General features: G+C 37.7%; 1 long non-coding RNA gene across 1 annotated transcript; it reads left to right on the top strand.

Moving 5' to 3' along the window:
* The first annotated feature begins 7 nt into the window (after positions 1–7).
* LOC129145051 (uncharacterized) lies at positions 8–15,633 on the top strand. Its single transcript, XR_008550068.1, has 4 exons — positions 8–81; positions 7,636–7,735; positions 14,240–14,330; positions 15,609–15,633. It is a non-coding gene; the product is annotated as an uncharacterized LOC129145051 (long non-coding RNA).
* The last annotated feature ends 11,331 nt before the right edge of the window (positions 15,634–26,964 follow it).

Here is a 26,964-nt window from a genome sequence, read left to right on the forward strand (position 1 = left end):
GAATTGACAGTTGATGTAAATGTAATCTGCTACCAATCCACTCAAGAGAAGAGAATGGGACCCTGTTATCAGCCCAGGGAGGTAAGTAATATGGTGGTTTAAAATATGTCCATAATTTTCTTGATATTTCCTTCCAAAGACGGAGCCTCGTTCCCCTTCCTTTCCATATGGACTGGACTAAGGGACTGAATTCTAAACAATAAGAAAAATGCACAAGGCATCGTTACTACAACTGGGTCATTGCAGACTAGGGCACAGAAGGCATTGCCGCTTCCTGCTTGCTCTCTCTTGGATCGTTACCCTGGGTAAATCCTGCTGCCATGTTGTAGGGACACTCAAGTAGCCCACTGAGAGGCTCACTTGGTGAAGACCTGCCTACCAGGTGTACGTGAGCCCTCTTGGAAGCCCAGCCTGCAGTCCCTGCCAAGCTGCCCCTCAGGCAACATCTCATGGGGGACTCAGCTAAACTGCACCTGAGTTCCCAACCCTCAGAAATTGTGTAAAATATTTAGGGTCAGTTTGTTATGCATCAATAAAGAGAATATGACACTGAGCTGGGTTGGGGTCAGAAGAGACTTCCCGAGGTGGCACCTGGTTAGTGGTTTGCTCCATCAATGAAGCTGTAGCAAATGCCCCTCCCTATGTCATTCCTCTACTCCAGCCTCTTGCACACACTCTCCCTCAGCCTCACCTCTCTAACTTCCTGTCTGTATCCTTCTTCCCGTTCCCATTCTCTCTCTCCCTCTCCTTTTTTCTTCACAGACAAATAGCAAAGGGAAGTGTTATATAAATCACTCTGGAGTTTTGATTAGAAGAAAACAGGTTTGGTGATAACATGTTTTTCTGTTAAACAATATTCACTTCCATGGTGCAGACTGATATGTGACAGACCCTCCTCCTAATCTGCCAACAGCCTGTTCATTCATTTTGTGCCTGTTGTGAGTGGCCACCACAGGATTTTAAATGAATTCTTTGGGAAGTAGCTATTTTTTATTTATATTTTTTACACCCTTATTCATTTTTAAACAATGTTAGCTCCCCCCCACCCAAGGTGTAGTCCCCATAGAGTTTCTTTCACCAATGCGCCTATGAACCATCACTTCAGTCCCCTGTGTTCCTCCTTCCCTCCCTCTGATCCCTCTTCCGCCTCCTCCCCTGCAGGATGTCTTTGATTTATGATTGTCTGTTTTTGTTTTGTTGTGTTTTGTACTGTTATTATTTTTTTACACTGATATCTTATTTGGTTCCCCTGTATTCCTCCTATACGTGAAATCATCCAATATTTTTCTTTTTACTCTGACTTATTTCACCGAGCATAATCCCTTCTAGCTCCATCCATGTTGCTGCGAATGGCATGAGTTTATGGGAAGTAGCTATTTTACAGTTAACTAAACCATACTGTGCTATTTTTCAAAAAAAAATTTCATTTGATGTGGTGAAAATGCTTTCAGAAGTGCCCATTCTACATAGAACCGTCTTGGCCTCAGTTCTTTACCATGGTCTCTCTATAGGCTGCTTGAGTGTCCTCACAACATGGCAGCCAGATATGCCTGGAGCAAGTGATCCAAGGGGGAGAACACATGTGGAGACAGAAGATGTGTTTGTGGTTTGTGTAAAACTTAGATTTTCAAATGGCTTATTTATTCCTGTCATTTAGCCAAATAAAGCTGTTTTTTAATAGAAAACCCCTTTCAATATATATCATTTAACAAATAGAAATCTGACTTAACTTTTCTTTTTGGAGATAAAATTGGAAAGATGGTAATCATTAAGCTGAAAGTGAGGAAGATATTTTCACTGTTATCCATTATTTTCCTTGTGCCAATAGAAGAGGAAAACTGGGATGAAAATCCAGCAGAAAGCTCCCCCAGAAGACAGAGATGGCTCCTGGAAGAGCCAGAGGGGAGCGGAGAAGTTCACCCAAGATGTCAGTCAGTCCGAGCAACACAGTGTCCCAACGCATACGACAAATTAGAAAACAGACAGTAGGGAGTAGAAGAACCACACGCAACCTAAAAACTCCTCAGGAAAGAAGCACACCACAAAAAGAAAACCACTCCCCAGATTGCAACGACAGCAACTTGGAAGAACTTCTGAGCCTTCCAGAAAGAGAATTTAAAATTGCCATGATTAAAAAAGTGATAGATCAGAAGAAGGAAATTGAGTCCCTAAAGAGGGAAGTAAGAGAAATGCAGGAGATCAAAGAATTAATGGAGGAACTAAAGAACTCTGGGAAAAGCAATGAAAGCAGAATAGATGAAATGGAAGAACGAATAAGTAATCTTGAAGACACAGAAATAAAAAGAACCAAAACAGAAAAGGAAAGAGAAGTACGAAGGAAAAAGAATGAAGAAAGACTTCGGGAACTATCTGACTCCATGAGGAAAGGAAATATAAGAGTTATAGGAATTCCAGAAGGAGAGGAGAGAGATGTAGGAACAGAGAAAATATTCATGGATATAATTGAAGAGAACTTCCCAAATGAGAAGAAGGAGCTGAAAATTGATATACAAGAAGCAAGAAGAACACCAAACTTCCACGACGAAAGGAAAAACACAGCAAGACACATAATAGTAAAGCTCCCAAGAATCCAGGACAAGGAAAAAATAATGAAGCTGACAAGAGGGAAGAAACAGATAACATTCAAAGGAAAACCAATCAGGCTGACATCAGACTTCTCTGAAGAAACACTACGGGCAAGGAGAGAGTGGAGGGACATAGTCAACAGACTCCAAGAAAACAGATGCCAACCAAGAATACTCTATCCCGCAAAGCTCTCTTTCCTCCATGAAGAAAGAATATGGACCTTCCCAGACAAAGAAAAACTCCGGAATTTCATTGCGACTAAACCCCCACTCCAAAAAATACTACAAGGAATCCTAAAGCCAGAACCTCAGAGGGACGAATAACAACGAAAGAAGACCAAAAAAAAAAAAAGTTATTAAAAGAATAAATAAATAAAATCAAAGGAAAGACAAACATAATGGCAAATACAGATGCTAACATATCAATATTAACTCTAAATGTAAATGGACTAAACTCTTCAATAAAAAGACACAGAGTTGCAGCCTGGATTAAGAAACAAAACCCAACCTTTTGCTGTCTCCAGGAAACACATTTAGCTACAAAAGATAAAATAGGCTCAAAGTCAAAGGATGGAAAACAATCCTGCAAGCAAATGGGCCAAAAAAGAAAGCAGGAACAGCTATACTTATATCAGATAAAACAGACTTCAAACTCAAAAAAATAAAAAGAGACCCCAATGGTCACTACATTATGATTAAGGGGACAATACTTCAAGAAGAAATAACACTCATTAACATATACTCACCAAACGAAAGAGCACCAAAATATATCAGACAACTGTTGTCCTCTCTGAAAACAGACATCAGAGAAAACACATATGTAGTGGGAGACTTCAACACACCACTATCAACAATGGATAGATCAACAAGACAAAAAATAAGTAAAGAAACTAAAGCTCTAAATAAGGACCTAGAGCATTTGGGCTTAACAGACATCTATAGAACACTAAACCCAAAAAAAACGGAGTACACATTTTTCTCAAGCGCACATGGATCATTCTCCAGGATCGATCACATACTGGGGCACAAGACAAACATCAACAGATACACCAAGATTGAAATCATACCAACCATCTTTTCTGACCACGAAGGCATCAAACTAGAAATAAATCATAAAAAGAAGGCAAGGAACTATCCTACCTCATGGAGATTAAAAGCCACACTACTGGAAGACACTGGACTAACGAGGAGATCAAAGAAGAAATTAAAAAATTCTTTGAATTGAATGACAAGGAGGACACCAATATCCTAAATGTATGGGATGCAGCAAAAGCAGTAATAAGAGGAAAATATATAGCAATAGAAGCTCACATCAAAAAACAAGAAAGAACTCAAAGAAACAACCTAATCTCGAAGCTCAAAGATCTAGAAAAAGAACAACAAAAAAACCCCAGAACCAGTAGAAGAAAAGAAATAATAAAAACAAAGCAGAAATAAATGAAATTGAAACTAAAAAAACAATCCAAAAGATCAATGAAACCAAGAGCTGGTTCTTTGAAAAATAAATAAAATAGACAAACCCTAGCCAGGCTCACAAAGGAAAAAGGGAGAAAGCACAAATACACAGAATCATAAATGAAAGAGGAGAAATCACAACGGACACAGCAGAAATCAAAAGAATAATCAGTAACTACTATGAACAGTTATATGGAAACAAGTTCAACAATCTAGAGGAGATGGACAAATTCCTACAACTCTACAATCACCCAAAGCTAGATAAAGAAGAAATAGAACACCTAAACAGACCAATTACAAGCAGCGAAATTGAAATGGTAATTAAAAACCTCCCCAAAAACAAAAGCCCAGGACCTGATGGATTTACAAATGAATTCTACCAAACATTCAGAGACGAATTAGTGCCTATCCTTCACAAACTCTTCCAAAAAATTGAGAAGGAAGGGACAATACCAAACACGTTCTATGAAGCCAATATTACACTAATACCAAAACCGAATAAGGACAACACAAAAAAGGAAAACTATAGGCCAATCTCCCTAATGAACACTGATGCAAAAATCCTCAATAAAATTTTAGCTATCAGAATCCAACAATGTATCCATAAGATAATTCACCACGACCAAGTTGGATTCATTCCAGGGGCACAAGGATGGTTTAACATCCGAAAATCAATCAACGTTATCCAACACATCAACAAAAAGAAATATAAAAACCATATGATAATATCAATAGATGCTGAGAAAGCTTTTGACAAAGTGCAACACCCATTCATGATAAAAGCCCTTGAAATTCTTGGATACAAGGAACATACCTCAACATCATAAAGGCCATCTATGACAAGCCAACAGCCAGTATCATTCTCAATGGTGAAAAGCTGAAAGCAATTCCATTAAGATCTGGAACAAGACAAGGATGTCCACTCTCACCACTGCTTTTCAATATAATACTGGAAGTCCTAGCCAGAGCAATAAGACAAGAGAAAGACATCCAAGGAATCCAAATAGGAAAAGAAGAAGTCAAACTATCACTATTTGCAGATGATATGATAATATACATAGAGAACCCCAAAAACTCCACAGAAAAACTAATTCAACTCATCAATCATTCAGTAAAGTGGCAGGATACAAAATCAACACGCAAAAGTCAGTAGCCTTCCTATACACAAACAATAAATCTGAAGAAGAAGAAATCAAAAAAACCACCCTTTTATTATCGAAACAAAAAAAATCAAATATTTGGGAATAAATCTAACAAAAGAGGTAAAGGACCTATACAAAGAAAACTATAAAACACTGTTAAAGAAATAGAAGAAGACACAAAGAAATGGAAAGACATCCCCTGCTCATGGATTGGAAGAATAAACATTATTAAAATGGCCATCCTACCAAAAGCAATATACAGATTCAATGCTATTCCAATCAAAATCTCAATGGCATTCTTCAAAGAAATAGAACAATTATTGATGAAATTCATATGGAATCACCAAAAACCCCGAATAGCCAAAGCTCTACTGAAAAAAAAAGAAGGAAATGGAGGCATCACACTCCCAGACTTCAAACTATACTACAAAGCCATAATCATCAAAACTGCATGGTATTGGAACAAGAACAGACATACAGACCAATGGAATCGAATAGAAAATCCAGAAATAAACCCACAGATTTATGGTCAACTAATCTTTGACAAAGGAGCAAAGACTATGCATTGGAGCAAAGAAAGTTTGTTCAATAAATGGTGCTGGGAAAACTGGGTCGCTACATGCAAAAGAATGAAGCTTGACCACTACCTCACACCATACACAAAAATCAACTCAAAATGGATTAAAGAACTAGACATAAGACCTGAAACCATAAAATACATAGAAGGAAATATAGGCGAAACACTACGGGATTTGCACATCAAAGACATCTTTACAGACACATCACCCAAAGCAGTGATAGTGAAGAGAAAGATCAACAGCTGGGACTACATCAAATTAAAGAGCTTCTGCACAGCAAAAGAGACAATAACAAAAACAAAGAGAAACCCCACCAACTGGGAGAACATTTTTGCACCCAACACTAATGATAAAGGACTGATCACAAAAATCTGCAAAGAGCTGATGAGACTCAACAACAACAAAGAAAATAACCCAGTCAAAAAATGGGCAGAAGAGCTAAAAAGAAACTTCTCTGAAGAGGAAATGCAAATGGCCAACAGACATATGAAAAAATGTTCAACATCACTTGTAATCAGGGAAATGCAAATCAAAACTACCATGAGATACCATCTCACACCAGTGAGAATGGCACATATTAAAAAAACTAGCAACAACAAATGTTGGCGAGGATGTGGAGAAAAAGGAACTCTTGTGCACTGTTGGTGGGAGTGCAAACTGGTCCAACCACTATGGAGAGCTGTGTGGAGATTTCTGGACCTACTAAACATAGAGCTTCCATATGATCCAGCAATTCCACTCCTAGGTATTTACCCAAAGGACACAGAAACATCAATTCCAAAGAGCACCTGCACTCCTATGTTTATAGCAGCACTGTTTACAATAGCTAAGCTTTGGAAACAACCCAAATGCCCAAAAATAGATGACTGGATCAAGAAGATGTGGTACATATATACCATGGAATATTACTCAGCATTCAAAAAAGATAAACACATGCAATTTGCAGCAACATGGATGGCACTGGAAGGGATCATGCTCAGCGAAATAAGCCAAAAAGAAAAAGAAAAATACCGGATGGTCTCACTCATAGCAGGAATCTAGAAAACTTAAATAAGGGACCAGGAAAATGAATATAAGAAAGTGAAAATCAAAATCAACAAAAAACTATGAACCAGAGACACTTTTTGGGGGGTGGGGGGCGGGAGGGGAAGGATTGGGGTCAGAATGGGGCGTTTGCAATTGTATGGGGGAATATAAAAATAAAATTTAATATTTAAAAAAAAAAAAAAATAAAATAAAAAAAAAAAAAAAAAAAAAAAAAAAAAGAAAACTGGGATGAAATTTTAATGATTGACTCTTAGATTCTGAGAGAAAATTAAGGGCTAAGAGGTGTAAATAATTGAAAGAAGCATTGTTTAATTTTGAATAAATAAAGCTTTTGTAATGTCTTTTACTTTTAAAAAATAGGTCTCTTGGGAAATATTCTCTAGCATTCATCAATTATAGTATGTTTTGTGTGTTGAGGTACTTCTTTCCTTCAATAAACTGTTTTCCATTACATACGTCAAACTGATGGAAGCAATGTCATTTTATGGAATAATTATATGTGAATATGTGATAAAGCAATTAAACCTCAAAATATTGCATGTTACAGTAGGGACTCATTACAGCAGGACTCTGTACAGAACTATTGTTTCTGAAACATAACTCATTCCAGTAAAAGTTTGAGCTAATGCTCAGTCTATAAATTGCATACCAGGCTAACAGACAGCCCCAAATAATTCTAACAAATGTTACTGCCTTAAATTTAAATCTCCTAATGTAGAGTTGAAGTGGCATTCAGTTTAGGAAAATCATTTTCACTCAGCATTGCTCAAGTTGATAAAATGCTGGAATACCAATTGTAATTCAAAAGACTATCTCGTGTTGCTTTAGACATTCCATGGAAATGGAAGAAAATGATGAAGAAGATAATGAAGAGGGCAGCCCATCCCGACAGAAAGAAGGGCCGAGTGGCCTCAGAAACCTTCAATCGGTCAGTTGGGTGATGCTTACACTCACATCTTCATGGAACTTAAAAAAAAATTGAACTTTAATTCATTGAACTTTAAAAATTATATTTATGCATACATAACATACTCATGTATTATATACAATATATATTATGTACATGCTTATGTATATATATTATTCATTATTAATATAAGATATATTTGGAATATATATTAATTATTGTTTTAAACAACATTACATGGTTTTTACAACAACGTGTTGTTTGTAACTGATTCAATAAGATCCCAGGTACTTTTTTTTAAGAGGAAATTCTCCAAGAGAAAACAAATTGCCACACCTTTTCCAAGCAAATGTCTTAGTTCTTGCAAGATTACAAATGGAACCAAAACTGAATCATGTAACAAATGCTAGCCAAGTGTGTGATTGGTTTTTGACCAAAAGTCTTATTGAAATATCCACTTTCCTAATTGCATTCCTTCCCCAAACTTCTTAAAATATAAAAAAGTGAGAACACAACTTATGAAAGGAGAAAATCAGGTTCTGCATAAAATGTTTGGTTTGTTTTACTTGGTGTGTGTTTTCACAATTTCTAAAAAAAAAAAGTCCTTGATACAAAGTTCTATGACTAATAAAGTGTTCCAGCCTAGTTATAAATCTCAGCAAAGGGAGGCTTAAATGGCAATTGCTGGGCAAGACAGTGCCCTTGCTGGAACACAGCTTTGCAGAAACAAAGAAGCATTCATGCATCCTTTCAGCCACTCCATACCCTGGTCTGTCACCCACAGAACTTAAAGTTGCTGGAGTTGTTAGTGCAGTTTGCTTGGAAAATTCAAAGGCATGGAAAGAAACACTAAAATGTTCTGGCACTTTTCTTCGCATTGGACTTTTGATAGACCAAAGATTCAATTGGCACATGTATTTGATTAGGTAATGGTGAGCTTTTACAATTTAACACAACTAAGAAACTTCAGACTCAACAGACAACCAATCTGGTTCCCTTGACTTGTTTGAATTTCACATTCTGTCTTAAAGCACAGAACTATCTTCTAACTAGAAAAATCAAATAACCATTTATTTATTTGTTTGTTTGTTTGTTTGTTTTTAAGTAAATTAATCACAAATTTATTTTTTATGATTACAAAATTATATGCAGTTTATTATTTTTTCATTTTTAATTCTTTCAACAAATGTATTTTTTATTTAAATTTTTTATATTTCCCATACGATTACACCCCCTTATTTTGCCTCAAGCCCTCCTTTCCCTGCCCCCCATTCCCCATAGTGTGTCTCTGGTTCATAGTTGTTTGTTGATTTTGATATTTTCTTTCTTATACTTATTCTTTTTCCTGGTCCCTTATTTAAGTTTTCTAGATTCCTGCTATGAGTGAGACCATCCGGTATTTTTCTTTTTCTTTCTGGCTTATTTTGCTGAGCATGATCCCTTCCAGCTCCATCCATGTTGCTGCAAATTGCATGTGTTTATCTTTTTTGAATGCTGAGTAATATTCCATGGTGTGTATGTACCACATCTTCTTGATCCGGTCATCTATTTTTGGGCATTTGGGTTGTTTCCAAAGCTTAGCTATTGTAAATAGTGCTGCTATAAACATAGGGGTGCAGGTGCTCTTTGGAATTGATGTTTCTGTGTCCTTTGGGTAAATACCTAGGAGTGGAATTGCTGGATCATATGGAAGCTCTATGTTTAGTAGGTCAAGAAATCTCCACACAGCTCTCCATAGTGGTTGAGCTGCTTGCAAGCTTCATTATCTTCTTCATCATTTTCTTCCATTTCCATGGAATGTCTAAAGCAACACGAGATAGTCTTTTGAATTACAATTGGTATTCCAGCATTTTATCAACTTGAGCAATGCTGAGTGAAAATGATTTTCCTAAACTGAATGCCACTTCAATTCTACATTAGGAGATTTAAATTTAAGGGGTTTGCACTCCCACCAATAGTGCAGGAGAGTTCCTTTTTCTCCACAACCTTGCCACCATTTGTTGTTGCTAGTTTTTTTTTAATATGTGCCATTCTCACTGGTGTAAGATGGTATCTCATTGTAGTTTTGATTTGCATTTCCCTGATTACAAGTGATGTTGAACATCATAAGACCTGAAACCATAAAATACATAGAAGGAAATATAGGCGAAATACTACATGATATGCACATCAAAGATATCTTTACAGACACATCACCCAAAGCAGTGATAGTGAAGGCAAAGATAAACAGTGGGACTACATCAAATTAAAGAGCTTCTGCACAGCAAAAGAGACAATAACAAAGACAAAGAGAAGCCCCACCGACTGGGAGAACATTTTTGCATACAACACTAATGATAAAGGACTGATCACAAAAATCTACAAAGAGCTGATGAGACTCAACAACAACAAAGAAAATAATCCAGTCAAAAAATGGGCAGAAGAGCTAAAAAGAAACTTCTCTGAAGAGGAAATGCAAATGGCGAACAGGCATATCAAATAACCATTTAAAACCATGTTTCACTATTTAAATTAAACTTACACGGACACACACACCACGGTAATCATACTGTACAGATCGGCTCCTTCTTTGCAGGTGGTAATCTTATGTTAAGGCCTAAATAGAGAGACTACTTTGATTCTTTACTGGCTTTTAAGGAATGTTACAGAGAATGTTCTGTTGGAAAAGGAGAAATAAAAATAGTGTAAGAGTGGATTAGCATATTCCAGGGACACAAGGATGGTTTAACATCCGAAAATCAATCAACGTTATCCAACACATCAACAAAAAGAAATATAAAAACCATATGATAATATCAATATGCTGAGAAAGCTTTCAACAAAGTGCAACACCCATTCATGATAAAAGCCCTTGAAATTCTTGGGATACAAGGAACATACCTCAACATCATAAAGGCCATCTATGAGAAGCCAACAGCCAGTATCATTCTCTCAATGGTGAAAAGCTGAAAGCAATTCCATTAAGATCTGGAACAAGGGCCTCCCTGGTGGCTCAGCGGTTGAGCGCTGGGTTGCGAAGCTGCCCGCGGCCTCTGCGACGCCGGTTCGATCCCCGGCTGCTCCCTGGCCACCGGAGGAGGGTCCCACATGGCGCGCAGACCTCTCCTGCCGCCCGCTGCTCCCCTCAGCAGTGTACTTCGGTCCTTCTACCTGTTCTGCTCCCCACTCTGCTCTGGTGAATTCTCTCACCCTCCCGTGCTTCTGACTGTACCCAGTGCTTGTATAAATAAATAAATAAATCTTAAAAAAAAAAAAAGATCTGGAACAAGACAAGGATGCCCACTCTCACCACTGCTTTTCAATATAATACTGGAAGTCCTAGCCAGAGCAATAAGACAAGAGAAAGACATCCAAGGAATCCAAATAGGAAAAGAAGAAGTCAAACTATCACTATTTGCAGATGATATGATAATATACATAGAGAACCCCAAAAACTCCACAGAAAAACTAATTCAACTCATCAATCAATTCAGTAAAGTGGCAGGATACAAAATCAACACGCAAAAGTCAGTAGCCTTCCTATACACAAACAATAAATCTGAAGAAGAAGAAATCAAAAAAACCACCCCTTTTATTATCGAAAAAAAAAATCAAATATTTGGGAATAAATCTAACAAAAGAGGTAAAGGACCTATACAAAGAAAACTATAAAACACTGTTAAAAGAAATAGAAGAAGACACAAAGAAATGGAAAGACATCCCCTGCTCATGGATTGGAAGAATAAACATTATTAAAATGGCCATCCTACCAAAAGCAATATACAGATTCAATGCTATTCCAATCAAAATTTCAATGTCATTCTTCAAAGAAATAGAACAATTATTGATGAAATTCATATGGAATCACAAAAAACTCTGAATTGCCAAAGCTCTCCTGAAAAAGAAAGAAGGGAATGGAGGCATCACACTCCCAGACTTCAAACTATACTACAAAGCCATAATCATCAAAACTGCATGGTATTGGAACAAGAACAGACATACAGACCAATGGAATCGAATAGAAAATCCAGAAATAAACCCACAGATTTATGGTCAACTAATCTTTGACAAAGGAGCAAAGACTATGCATTGGAGCAAAGAAAGTTTGTTCAATAAATGGTGCTGGGAAAACTGGGTTGCTACATGCAAAAGAATGAAGCTTGACCATTACCTCACACCATACATAAAAATCAACTCAAAATGGATTAAAGAACTAGACATAAGACCTGAAACCATAAAATATATAGAAGGAAATATAGGCGAAACACTACGGGATTTGCACATCAAAGACATCTTTACAGACACATCACCCAAAGCAGTGATAGTGAAGGCAAAGATAAACTGCTGGGACTACATCAAATTAAAGAGCTTCTGCACAGCAAAAGAGACAATAACAAAAACAAAGAGAAACACCACTGACTGGGAGAACATTTTTGCATCCAACACTAATGATAAAGGACTGATCACAAAAATCTGCAAAGAGCTGATGAGACTCAACAACAACAAAGAAAATAACCCAGTCAAAAAATGGGCAGAAGAGCTAAAAAGAAACTTCTCTGAAGAGGAAATGCAAATGGCCAACAGGCATATGAAAAAATGTTCAACATCACTTGTAATCAGGGAAATGCAAATCAAAACTACCATGAGATACCATCTTACACCAGTGAGAATGGCACATATTAAAAAATCTAGCAACAACAAATGTTGGCGAGGGTGTGGAGAAAAAGGAACTCTTCTGCACTGTTGGTGGGAGTGCAAACTGGTCCAACCACTATGGAGAGCTGTGTGGAGATTTCTTGACCTACTAAACATAGAGCTTCCATATGATCCAGCAATTCCACTCCTAGGTATTTACCCAAAGGACACAGAAACATCAATTCCAAAGAGCACCTGCACACCTATGTTTATAGCAGCACTGTTTACAATAACTAAGCTTTGGAAACAGCCCAAATGCCCAAAAATAGATGACTGGATCAAGAAGATGTGGTACATATATACCATGGAATATTACTCAGCATTCAAAAAAGATAAACACGTGCAATTTGCAGCAACATGGATGGCACTGGAAGGGATCATGCTCAGTGAAATAAGCCAAAAAGAAAAAGAAAAATACCGGATGGTCTCACTCATAGCAGGAATCTAGAAAACTTAAATAAGGGACCAGGAAAATGAATAACTATAAGAAAGTGAAAATCAAAATCAACAAAAAACTATGAACCAGAGACACTTTTTGGGGGGTGGGGGGCGGGAGGGGAGGGATTGGTGTCAGAATGGGGGGGGTTGCAATTGTATGGGGAATATAAAAATAAAATTTATTATGAAAAAAAAGAGTGGATTAGCATAACAGTTCTCAACATTTTTCATACCCAATTCCCCATTTTTAATTCCCCAGAGCATTTGTCTATTAAAATACTTAAAACAGAAGTTTTTTCCATGAGCCTTTAAAAAAAAAAAAAAAGGTTTAAAAGCACAAGAGGTACACCAGACATGAAAGGTCAGCCATAGTCTCTATGTCATTCTGCTGCCCCATTTTTTTTTTTTAGTTTTCCCTGCCAGTACCTCCTTCTCACACCCACACCACCCAGCACCCTTCCAGGGACATGTCAGAGAATGCAGTGAAGTGAGGACACATGTGCACCTGTGTTCTCAGGGGGAGTGAGTTCTCCATTTAACCATTGGGCAACATACTTAGCTGGGACTCAGTTTTCCTCAATTTGAAATAAGGGTGTTGGAGGAGATATTAACAACCATAAAGTCCTATGGACTAAGATAAATTAAATCACATTTGGACCTAAAATCACCTTTTAAAATAGTTTCTATAATTACGTAAAAATTCCCCCATTCAATTATTTTTCAATGTACTCTCTTTATTGTTGGTCCCTGTCTTCTCCTGATTCCTTAGCCATACTCCTCTCTCTGCCCTATGCTTCACCCCTTCACCCCCCTGCCCTGTTCACTTTTTCCTTTATCATCCCCTCATTGTCATGAAATACTGCTCTGTCTTCACTGTTTAACCCCAGCAAATGATTTCAGAAAGCACTGCTTGATTTTGAAATCATTTGGTGTATAAAGTAAGTAGAAAATGCTGTTGTTAAATCAATGTCTCATATATCTTTACTCAAGCTCAAAATGTTAGAATGATATTTCTAACATGCAATATGTAGTTACTTAGTAAGCACCTAATGTAATTAATTGAAGATATAAATCAGGCAGGATTGTTTTGACTATGTTTCAATTTTTTTTTAATTTAAAAATATTTCAGGCTTACTGAAAGTTACAGAAAATAATAGAAGATACTGACCACTGATCTTTGTCAAATCTGAATTTTCTGAAATATTTGCTTTAACTTTCAAAAAATAAAATATTGCAGATGCAGTTAGTCTTCTGTATACCCCCTCCTATCCCATCCTATTTCTCTTGCTCTGCCTCCCGTGACTGCACTATTTTACGTTGAATGTTTTGCCCTCACATCTTTGATAACCTATAACCTATATTACTACCTATGAATATGTAGTAAACAAAACACAGTTCTAATGTCTGTTTTAGATTTTATACTAATGACTGCATGCCATCTTTAAATCAATGTCGAGTCATCCATGTTGACACAAGGAGTTCAAGTTCATTCATTCTATTTGAGGTATGGCATTCTTTTATATAAATATACCCTGATTTATACATTTTACTTTTAGTGGCTATTTAGGTGGCTTCTAGTTGTTTGTTCTTGGACATGGTGTTAGAATGAACGTTCTTGCATCTGTTTTCTTAGGCACCTGTGTGAGAATTGCTGAGGGTTATAAAATGTATATCTTATTTATTTTTTTTATATTCTTTTTCAAAAAAGATTTATTTACTTATTTATCCAAGAACCAGGGTATAGGCCAGATGCGCGGGAGGGTGAGAGGATTCACCAGAGACAGAGTGGGGAACAGAACAGGCAGACTGACGAAATACACTGCTGAGGGGAGCAGCGGGCATGACAGGAGAGGTCTGCAGTGCCATGTGGGACCCTCGCCTACTGGCTGGGATCAAACCAGCACTGCAGAGGCTGCGGACAGCTTCACAGCACGGCACTCAAATGCCTGCACCACCAGGGATGCCCTAAAATGTACATCTTAACCTAAATATGTATTTTTAAATTGTACTCAAAAGTGTGCCAACTTACACTCCCACTACGAGTTTCTCCGGTTCCACTTCCAGACCAGCACTTGGCACCAGGAGACTTTCACATTTTTTTCTGATCAGATATATGGAAATGCTAGCTTGTTCTGCTTGTAATTTATAGTTCTCTGATTGCAGGTGAGGTTGAAGATTTTTGTTTCAAGTTAATTCAATTTTTCCTATGCCTTCCTTATAAGATCCTTTGCCCACTTTGCTTTTGAATTGTCTTCATTCTACTTAAAACTTCCCTTATGGGTTGTGTGAGATAGGTATGTGATTTTTTTCCCAGAAGATTAATCAGTTTTTCCATCATCAATTATTGAATCGTTTGTCCTTTCCCCACTGACTGGTGATGTTCTATGCAATTTCCATGTATGAATGGTTCTGCTTTGCAACACTACTTGATGTTATTGATCTATTTTCTTATCACTGAAACAAAATTAATTATAATAACCATAATCTTAATTATCATAGCTTTGTATTATTATTATTATTGCTGTTGTTTTTATAAAACAACTTTGTTTAGACTTATCTACTTAGTTACTAATGTCTTTGCTCACTATTTCTTCTTGTATCATACATCTTTCTGGGATTCTTTTTCTTTGGCTTGATCCCTTAATAATAGATTTTTCAGTGAGATTTTCAGATTGTAAACTTTCTCCATTTTTGTTTGGAACAAAATGATTTATTTCATACTCAAGCTATAATAATAGTTACCTGTATATAGACTTTTTGATTGACTGTTTTTTCCCAACAGCTTGATAACATGGGTCTACTTCACCGTGACTTGTATTGTTACCATTGAGAAGTTTGCTGTGAGTATAATTGTCATCCTTGTGTATAATTTTTTTTCACTGATTGCTCTGAACATCTCTTCTCTGTCTGTGATGTGCTGCAATTACACTACCATGTGTCCCTGTGGGTTTTTATTAAGCATTCTTAGCACGCCTGTGATACCCAAATCTGAGGATTCTTATCTTTCATTATTAGATATTAGACAATTCTTAGCCATTATCTCTTAAAGTTACAGACAATTTGAGCAGCTTCAATCTGTACCTCTCTTAGGTTGTCATGCATGTCTTGCAGAGGAGTTGTGGTAAGTGCATCTGTGTGTATAAAGCTGTGAGAACATTCATTTTCCTCTGGTATAAAAGCTTTAACACTTGGTACCTGGGGGCCAGGTCTATAATTTTGATATGTGATAGGCAAGTTACCATGGTGCTTCTGCTTTGGACTCAGTGTAAGCAATAATAGCCAATCATGGTTTTGATGTACTAGTTTTATTTTCTGGACACACATTAAAATGAAATAATTCATCCAGGTGACAACTAGCTCAAACCTCTAATGTCCTCCACATACACTTGGAAAATCCTGATCTGAGCCAAAGCAAAATCCCTTTGTTAGAGTAATCAATGAAGTTGGCCTATGGGTAAAACTAGCCATTGAACATATTTTCAAGAAGAATATTACAACCAGACATTTCATTGGAAAGGTCGTATTAGAGCTAGAGATCATATTAGAGAATGGAGTTCCAAGATACTGATTCCGAATGCAAGATGATACAGACTGAGGCCAGGGTAGTAGCCCAGGGACAGATAATCACACTCACATTGGATGTGACTGTTAACTAGTCTTATGGACACAGAGTAGCTGAAGCATATTTCTATGGTAGAATGGATAGAATTTTTTTAAAGATTTATTTATTTATGCATACAAGAACTGGGGTTTAAGCCAGAGGTATTGGGGTAAGAGGACTCACCAGAGAGGGTGGAGAGCAGAACTGGCAGATCTACTGAAATACACTGCTGAGGGGAGCAGCGGGTGGGGTAGGAGAGGTGTGCTGTGCCGTATGTTGCTCCTTGGCTGGCCGGGAATGGAACTCATGATGCAGAGGCTGCGAATAGCTTCATAGTTCTGTGCTTAAGAACTTGCGCCATCTGGAAGGCCCTAGAATCTACAGACTTAATAAACAGTTGGAAGGGTGGAGTGAGAAAGAGGGTGTTTCAGGGAGATTGGATAGAAGAGGGTGCCACTAAGTCAGTTGGCCTGTATGATAAGCAGGTGTTTCATTTTTCCTTTTTGTTCCAATGAAAGGCAACTGTAAACCATTCACTCAAAAAGGGACATTTTTTTTAAAGAGATTAACATTATTATTTCTTCAGCTGAGTTATTTCCTCACAGTTGTATAGTCCATATTGGAGGTATTTAAAAGTGTTGATTTGGGGACAAGAGAAAGAGTGAAACTCAGGTGTTACATAGCTTGAAACATCTATTATTTTATAAGATGATGATTGGGGAAAGTTCTCAGAAAAATAATACAAAAATATCTTGCTTATTCAAATTTTGCAAGAGCATTTGGCCAAGTACATGTTTGCCTCACCAAGGCCTTGGGAAAAGCTCATGCAAAGGCATGTCTGGAGAATTGCAGCTTCATTATCTTCATCGTAAATATACCTCTGCAGCTGGTAACTAAGGAGAAAGGAAGGTAGCTCTCCCTTACTCCATATTCAGTTTTGGAAAATTGTTCCTGAAGTAAACAAACACAGGACTCTGGAGATCACTTCAATAGCTCTTTACACAAAGACCCCAGTGATAAATCCAAACCATATAGGGTCAGAGGGTAGAAAAACATGCACTGTGTCCCTGACCCACTTTCTTCAACTCCATTCAGAAGAATACAGAGCTTCACTGTTCTGATCTCTAAGGTGTCCCTGGTCATAAACTCCCCCCTTCCTAGGGCTTCCTTGTCCCCTTCTCCCCATAGTCCCTCTATGAAAGCAGTATGAAGGGATCTCAAAACATTAAAAATAGAACTACCCTATGGTCTAGCAGTTCCACTTTTGGATGTTTAACTGAAGAAAATTAGTTTTCAAAACTAATTTGAAAAGCTACATATGATCCACACAATCATTGCAACATTATTTACAATAGGTAGGACCTGGAAACAGCCTAAATGTCCATCGTTGGATAAATGGATAATGAAGTTGAGATAATATCTACAATGGGCTATTTTTAAACCATAAAAAAGAAGAAAATCATGCCATTTGTAGGACCATGGAACATGGGTGGACCTTAAAGCATTATGCTAATGAAAAAAAGTCAAAGAGAAAAAGACACTTTTCATCTTACTTATATGTAGAATCTAAATAAACCAACAAAACCAAAGCAAAAACAAAAAATACACACTCATAGATACAGAGTAAAGATTGGTGGTTGTCAGGGTTGGGGATGTGGCTGGGCAAAATGGGTTAAGAAGGGCAAAAGTTACAAACATCCAGATATAAAATTAGTAAGTCATGGGAGTACAGCATGGTGATTATAATGTCATCATCTTTTCCTTTTTTTTTTTTTTTTCCTATACCATGGTCATTTCTCAAGATAAATCATGGCTATTTTTCTTTTGGGAGTAAATACTGGTCTCGTACTTAAACTACCCTGCGCTATAATCTGTCCCAGAAGATTCCTCCTTGTCACTAATGGAAAAAGTTAGAAGACAGAGGTCAGGATACAATTTCTCAATCTTTAGAGAATGAGGAACCTTTGAGTTAAAGCTTTCTTTACATTGTTTAGCAATGAATCATAACTGATTCAGGGCCCACTATTTTTACTCCTAAAGGACTGAAATCTTGATTTCTAAATTGACAACAGTATGAAAGAGAAAGTCTCTTTGAGCAGCTAGTATCCTCTTAAATCAGTTATTTTTGTATCTCTCCAGAAATGATCTTGCAGAGGACTAATGACATATAATTAGATTTATAGAGCAACACAACCCACATCATCTTATTTGATTTTACTAATATGTTTACTGATTATGCGGAGGAAAATAATTGTTGTTCCCATTTCAAAAATAAAGTGGCACAAAACCATTTCAGAAACCTGTGCGATTCCTTCCCCCACTCCCTTCCACTTGTCTGAGTGCCAGTGTTCTTAATCTGATCCACAGATCACTGGCAAAAACAGGAAGTGAGTCCATGGCTTTGATTCCATATTCACTGGGCTTCCTGGGCTCTGCTCTGCCTCATGGATTAAGTTGGTAGCTTCTTTCCTATTCCCTGGTTTGCCTGTTTTGAAATGTTTTATGCATTTATTTGGAAATTCCTCTATTGGAAATACAGTACAGTCATTCCAGTCTTTTAAAGTGGCTGTGAAATGACTGGTTCTTGTTTTCTGGTGTGTGCTAGAATAATCTAGAGCTGGAAAGGGCATTAAGTACTCTGAGAGAGATCCCCAGTAGGTGAGAAGGGACCACCTATGAGGAAGTGGACATGCATCTCAATATAAACACCACCAATAAGCATTGTCTAGAAATCAATACATGCTAAGTCTGGAGATACAAGGAGACAATGAATGAATGAATGAGACATTGCCCTCAGGGAGCTTATAATGAAATGTAGGGCATAAATATGAAAGTAAATAAAAACAAAGTACCAAGGCTAGGTTACATTTTTCAAATTGGGTTGTGTGGCCCAGATGCCCAAAAATAAATGACTGGATCAAGAAGATGTGGCATATACACACAATGGAATATTATTCAGCAATCAAAAAAGGTAAACTCATGCCATTTGCAGCAATGTGGATGGAACTAGAAGGAATTATGCTCAGTAAAATAAGCCAGAAGGAAAAAGAAAAATATCGGATGGTTTCACGTGTAGCAGGAATATAGGGGAACCAAATAAGACATCAGTGTAAAAAAAATAATAACAGTACAAAACACAAAAAAGCAAAAACAGACCATTATAAATCAGAGACATCCTGCAGGGGAGGAGGAGGGAGAGGAATCGGAGGGAGGGAGGAGCACAGAGGACTGAGATGATGGTGCACGGGTGCATTGATGAAGGAAACTCTATGGGGACGACACCTGAGGGGGTGGGGGGAAGCAAATAGTTTAAAAATGAACAATGATGTAAAAAATAAAAAAATAATAATATAAAATTTAAGAAAACAAATTGCAGAAGAAAATTGGGGACAAAACATTTTACATTAATGTCAATGGGCAATGTGGAACTCAAAGGAAGGAGCGATAATATTAAGACTCTGGGCTGGTGAGGTAGACCTTGTGGAGGAGGTGGGCCATGTGGGGGAAACTTCAAGGACATTGGCACATAGACAAATGGAAGGAAGTGGGGGAGGGATCCCAACAAAAGGGAGGAAATGGTGTGGATGTGGGAAGCCATTAGCAATGTTGGTTGGAACAGAGGAATTAAATAATCTTGTGGAGTATATAAGAGCAAGGTGGTAGAGGGCTTTGAATGCCTGCTACGGAAATAGGGTTTTATAGTTATCACCTGACTATGGAATGGTCTGAACTTGGATGATTGCAATTTTACCTACCACCACATTTTTAAAACATTCTTGAAATAAGATTTCTCTTCTCCACTCTTCAACAAACGTTTTAAGCAGCGTTCTTAATTTTCAGGGCACATCCAGGACTTCTACTAAATCTAAATAAACATTCCACTCCCTCTCCCCATTTCTCCTTTTTATCCTCAGCACAGGCCAGACACACAGTCTGATAACTGGCACTGGATGAGGGTCTGGCCTATCCTTGTTCTACTACATCTTTGCACCACTGTTCTTGGCCTCTTCAGGGTTAGAGAACAGGGATGTGGGGGGAGAAGGGATTAGAGAAAAGGAGGCACATCTGGGGATGTTTGTCATTCTTTTTTGCTACCTGATGCATGGCAGGCATCCAAGGCTGGCTCCTTTCATGTTGGCAAGGTCTTTGGAAGCCCCACTTTATGGCCTGACATGGCACTGTTCTGGGGCTCCCCAGCTCCATCCTCTGGGGGATCACCCACAGCCTCTTTCTGTTGGGCTCTTCTCACATAGGCAGAGGCTCTCTTCAATGGGGTTCTTTCCCGGCAGTCCTTTCTCTGCTGCTCACCAGGGTGTCCATTTGGTCCATAGGAGACGCTGCACACCCTTCCTCTAGAAATGGGTGAGAGGGCTGACTATTGGCAAATGAGGGTGCAGCTTCCACTCTTGCAGACGACCCGAGTGTCTGCAAGTGGGTCAGTTAGCACCCCTTCTCGTGGTTTGGAGATGGCGGGGAAGCATGTTCCAAGACTTCCTATTCACAGGAATTCTGTTACTACCCAGAATCTCATTAATGACTCACCTTTTCTCATAAGGTTTGCAAGTGGGGGATGGTATTAAAGATCCAAGGGTCAATTTGTTCATCTCTTAGTAGAGAACTGCATGTGTGCGTCTGTCTCTCTGTTACATACAGGAGCATTTGACACCTACTAGCCACTCACTAGCCACAGCTTTGAGGCTTTATCTGGAAATCTGAGATGACAAAATGTCATTCCATCTCCCGTCACAGGGAGAATGGTAGTCTGAGAACGAGGGAGACATGAGGAGAGGGAACACAAGTTTTCTGTTTATTAACAGTTTGCTTGGGCTCTAGCGGTCTGCCCACGAGCCTCTGCAAATCACCTGAAAGGATAACTTTGGCTTGTTGCCTGGGCTGTGGTGCCTGACTTAACCACTGCAGTTTTGTCTCCCTGTCAGCATCATGTCTCCAGACCCACTGAGTCAGCCCACTTCTCCCCTGCTTGCTATTAGGAATCTTAGCGAGGTTTCATTTTCTATAAATTGCTATCTAGTGTTCTTTCCAAATTAGTTTACATAAATAACATGTATTTGTATTTGGATATTATTTTCTCTTCTACATCATGTTCCTTAAAATAAATCCATCTTAAACCAATAAAGTCGGTGCACTGTTTCCAAAATGAATAAGTAGCATCTTCCTCTTTGGTATATGCTTCTCATGCAGGTTTTGGCATATCTTTGAGGTATCATCTGAAAAAACTTGGGGTTTAGGTCTTTTAGAAAGAATCCTTTGTTCGATTTTTTTGAACAATTACAGAAATAGCCCATGCTTGTAATAACAATGAAATAACCTGGTACAAACTTATATAAAAGACAAAACTAATTATGTCCTCTTCCCCGTCTGCTTTAATGTCATTCACTGCCATGCCTCTGAGCTATAACTGGTGTCAATATTTTGTTAACAAGTATATAGTCATATATGTCAGGGATTTATCTGTTATCATAGAATCCAATCATATTTAGACAGTTCTAGGTTTTCAAAGATTCATTACTGAGTCTCAATTTTCTTTGACATATTCTCAGCCTATGCATTCCAATTTACTTGTTTTATTTAACAGTTCATCATAGTCTTCTCTGTAAATTAATAGACACATATCTATAAATTATATTTTCTAATTTCTTTATATATAATTTCTTTTTCACTTTCTCTTCCCCTCCCCTACCCCATGCACAGATACATGCATACAATTATTTCATATAGAAGAATTCATTCCACACTTGCTAGTTTTTTGCTTAGTCTTTCCATTTTTAATTAATTAATTAATTACTTAATCTGCATCCTCTCCTTCTTTCCCCCCATAGTCCTCCTCCCTTGCCCTACCCCTACTCTCCAGGGACCTTGTATCAACAACACAATGCATATACATGTGTATAAAAATCATTATTTGCTTATATTTTGCTCTTATAACTTAGTCTTCTTCTGTGATAATACCTCATTAATTTTTTTATGTTGACTATGAGAATGCTGTGGATTTTTCTTCATGACTACATAATATTTCATAGTGCAGAAGCAATATAATATACTCACCCATGCTCCTCTCAGAGACCATCTATCTCCTGTCTACCTTTTTCCTCTACGAAAAATGCTATAATGAGTATCGTCACACTCATGTTGTCAGGACTTTCATTTCTAGGAACTAGATTCCCAGGGTTGCAGGATGAAGATTTGTAGTTTTAATTTTAATAGATTAAAAAGATTATTGCCAGATTCCTTTCCAAAAGACTAATTTCCACCAAAATGTATGAGAGTAATTCTTTCCCCTAATCCCAGCCAGAAATCCATTTTATCCTTTTTAACTTTTGACAATGAGTTAGAGTATTTTGCCATTTTACTTTACATTTTCCTGACTACTATTGAGTCTTGGCATCTTTGAATGGAACATACTCTGCCTATTTCGGGATTGTGGAAGGTGGGGCGGGAGGGAGTTCTTTAATCGGTAAAATTTTTTGTATGTTATAGACATTTTTCGTCTATAAGCATTATGAAAATGTTTGCCTACTCTATTCCCATCATTCATTTCTTGAATTTATATTAGGTATAATTTACCATTCAAAGGTTTTTTATGTTGCCAAGTATGTCTTTTTGAAAACTAGCATCTGGATTTTCTTAGTTGAGAAGGTCTTTCACTCTGTTCATATGTTGTCGCCAAGCTGTTCTTATAAGATTTTTATTGTTTTATAATTTATATAGTATGACTGTATTTTTTTCCAGATGGAATAACAAGCTATGCCAGCACCACATGGTCATAAACTAGTCTTTTCCTTCAAATGGAAGTGTCGCTTTTGTCTTCCAGTGAGGTTGCAAGTGCCTCCAGGTCTATTTCTGGAATCTGATGAGTTCTACTGACCTCATTATCTAGTCCCAGAGCAATGCCACAGAGGTTTGATCACAGTGGCCTTGTGGTTGCATTCCAGTATCTCATGAGGCATTTCTCTCCTACTATTCTTAGTTTTTTATGTGCTTTTTATTTTGACTTTTTCATATGAACTATAAGATATTTTGATCTAATATCCTCTGGTTTCCATTTAAAAAAAATACCCTGGTTAGAATTTCAATTAAAATTGCACTATTTGCATTTTAACTTGAGGGATTTGTCATTTTAAATATGTCTTTCATTCAAGAACATGGTAACTCTTCCCATTTGTTCAGATTTTGTTTTAAGTCCTTCAATGGGATTTTCACTTTTCCATGTAGGCCCCATGCCATTAGAAAAATAGAGCTACACTGCTGCAATAACGAATGTTTTTTTCTCTCATTTTAGTGCCTTTTGAAATAATGAAGAAATTCATAAGCTATTGATTTTTCATTGAAATTTTAATTGAGATAGTTATAGGTTAACATGTAGTGATGAATAATAACACAGAAAGATCCTGAGTACCCTTTACCCAGTTTCCTCCATGGTATCATTGAACAGTATCAGAACTGGAGAACAGATATCCTCCTATTAATGAATGATTCAACAAACTGCAGTATAGTCATGCTAGGTACAAAGACTAGAGTTCAACCACTAGATCATATATAATGGTGACTCCAATAGGCTACCCCTTGTAGCCTAGGTGTGTTCTAGGCGATTCCATTTGGCCTGTGTAATTATATGTTCCCAATGTTGTTCCCAAATGACAAAATCACCTGACAACACATTTCTCAGAACTACCCTGTCTTTAAGCAACATATGACTGTACATATACACCATGGAGTATTAGTAATAAAAATGAAAAAACATTGGATACATGTAACCGCTTGGATGACTGTCCAGGGATTTATGCTAAGGGGGAAAAAAGTCAATCCCAAAAGATTACTTGCTATAGCATTCCATTGATAGGATATCTTTGAAATGCCAAAACTATAGAAGTGGAGAACAGGTTGCAAGGAGTTAGGTACAAGGGGGAGGTGGGTGGATATTGTTACAAAGAGCAAAATGAAAGACCCCTGTGGTGATGAAACTATTCTGTATCTTTTTTTTCCTTAAGTTTCATGGAGTCCCTATTTGTACTGTGGAGTTGGCATTTGTACTGTGGTGGTAGATACACGAGAGATACACATGAGATAACATTGTAAGCAACTATCAATAAATACACACACATACAAATAAATACAAGTAAAACAGGGGAAATCCAAAAACAGTTAGTGTCCCAGTCAGGGAATATAGTACATCTCTTTTTTTATTTAGATTCTCTTTGATTCATGTCATCAGCATTTTATAATTTTCAGCATCAGGTCATGTCCATGCTATGGAGTGATTGTAAATGTGTTGTGTTGTTTTAAATTTCATTTGCCACTTCTTTGGAGTGATTGTAAATGTGTTCTGTTGTTTTAAATTTCATTTGCCACATGTTCATTGCTAGTATGTAGAAATGTGGTTGGTTTTTGTATATTGATCTTTACCCTGTGATCATATTGAACTCACTTATTAGTTCTAGCAGGCCTTTTTGGGGTAGATTTGTTGGGATTGTCTATATAGACAATCATGTTATCTGAATGGGATAGTTATAGTTTTGTTTATTCCTTTCTTCTCTGAACACTTTTTTTTTTTAAAGATTTATTTATTTATACAAGCACTGGCTACAGTCAGAAGCACGGGAGGGTGAGAGAATTCACCAGAGCCAGAGCGGGGAACACAACAGGCAGACCGACGAAATACACTGTTAAGGGGAGCAGCGGGCGCGGCAGGAGAGGTCTGCGCACCATGTGGGACCCTCGCTGGCGGCCAGGGATCGAACTGGTGCTGCAGAGGCTGCGGGCAGCTTCTCAGCCCAGTGCTCAACTGCTGCACCACCAGGGGAGGCTCTTCTCTGTATACTTTTTGTGATTTTTTTGTCCTAAGCTATGACTAGACTCTAATACTATGTTCAATAATAGTATTACAAGTGGGTGTCTTTACTTTAGTTTCAGTTGTATGGAGAATGCATTCTTTCACCGTTAAGTATCATCTTATTCATAGGATTTTGTAGATGTTCTTTATTAAGCTGAAGTAATTATTCTCATTATGTTGTGTTTCTCATTACCGATACCAGGAGCTCTGAGTTTTTTGAATTTGTAGACTCTGGTCTTCCTTCAATACACAAACATTACTCTCTATTAATACCGCTCCTCCATCTGCTCCTTTCCCTCCTCCTATAACCTACTCTCTGGCATCTGTCTTCTCAATCTCTTTTCTCTATGTTGTTGTTATTCCAATTTCTATCTTTTTGTATCTTGGCTCAGTTATTTGAGATTTATTGTCCACTGAATTTTCAGCCTCTGAGTCTCAAAATGGATTTCATTTTTTAAAAAATTTAGTCTGAAAATCAAGACTATCTCCAGAGTGTCTTTTATGCTGCATTCAGATGTCCTTCATGTTTTGATTGTTTTCTTACTATCGAAGTTGTTATCTGCCTCTTTCAGTTGTTACCTGTCTGTCTCATGTGGGCTTAATTTGATTATTCGATTGCTCTTGTTCTTTCTGGTTATGGGCTTCTGGGAGTAGCTTGAGTATCAGCAGGCCTGAGAGGGTGAAAGGTGGTGGTCTCTGGTTGTCTGATGGTCCAATGGACAACAGATCCTCAAGAGAAAAGGAAGCCTTTTTGCTCTCTGATTGTCTCGATCTCTTAGATTTGTTTGATTTCTTCCCAGTTCCTTGGAACAAGAAGAAAACGCACATTTCACAGGGTAGGAATGACTCTGCTGTAGGCCAACTATTATGGCACCATCTGGGGTCCAGCTACTAGAACCACCTTTTTGACATCAGAACTATCCCAGTCTGAATCCCAGTCTGAACTCCTGTCCTACCACAATGAAGAAAGCATCACAACGGCTCTGTGATCCCACCTGCCATCTCCCTCCTGCTACTGAGTGGCCCCAGCAGATGGAGTTGGAAGTAGAGAAAATGTGAGAGGCATTAAAGTGCTATCTTCCCCTTAGATACATTTGGAATTAATTATTTTTCATATTCATCCAAATCATCTTTCATGCTAAATGAGTAGTGGGTAAATAAAGCCTATGAGTCACCTAAATATAAAAACATACTTGGAACTAAAATATCAAGGAACATGTTATGTATTCCTTACAGACTCTACTAACCAAATGAATTTTGTTCATACTCTCCAATGTGAGTAATTGTATGTAGACATCAAGCATGAGAAATGTCAACTCTGGCATGAAAATTTAACAAATGGCAGAATCTATGGTTTTAGAATGGAATGGTTATTTGACCTTTATGCAAACCTCAGCATATTTCTTCTTCTTTTTATCCTCTGGAAAGCTATAATTTGAATTTAAGAGCAGTAGTTAGGAACAAAATGCTAATCAAAATCAGAAAGCCATGCATTAAATTCTCTTATGAGTGAGGCACAATGCAAAACAGAACTCAGCCCTCATCTTTGAAGACTCAAGCACTTTTCCCAACCCCAGCATTACCCTTCCTGGATACCAAATTGCTTCTTGCAGATCTCGGGATTTTCCCAGATTGCTTCTCTCCCAAGCTTTTTTCCAAGGTTAGCCTCAAAGGGGGTTACTCCTG

Source organism: Talpa occidentalis, unplaced genomic scaffold, assembly GCF_014898055.3.
Source record: "Talpa occidentalis isolate TD23 unplaced genomic scaffold, MPIMG_talOcc4v2.1 talOcc4.8, whole genome shotgun sequence".
In the NCBI taxonomy this organism is placed as follows: Eukaryota; Metazoa; Chordata; class Mammalia; order Eulipotyphla; family Talpidae; genus Talpa; species Talpa occidentalis.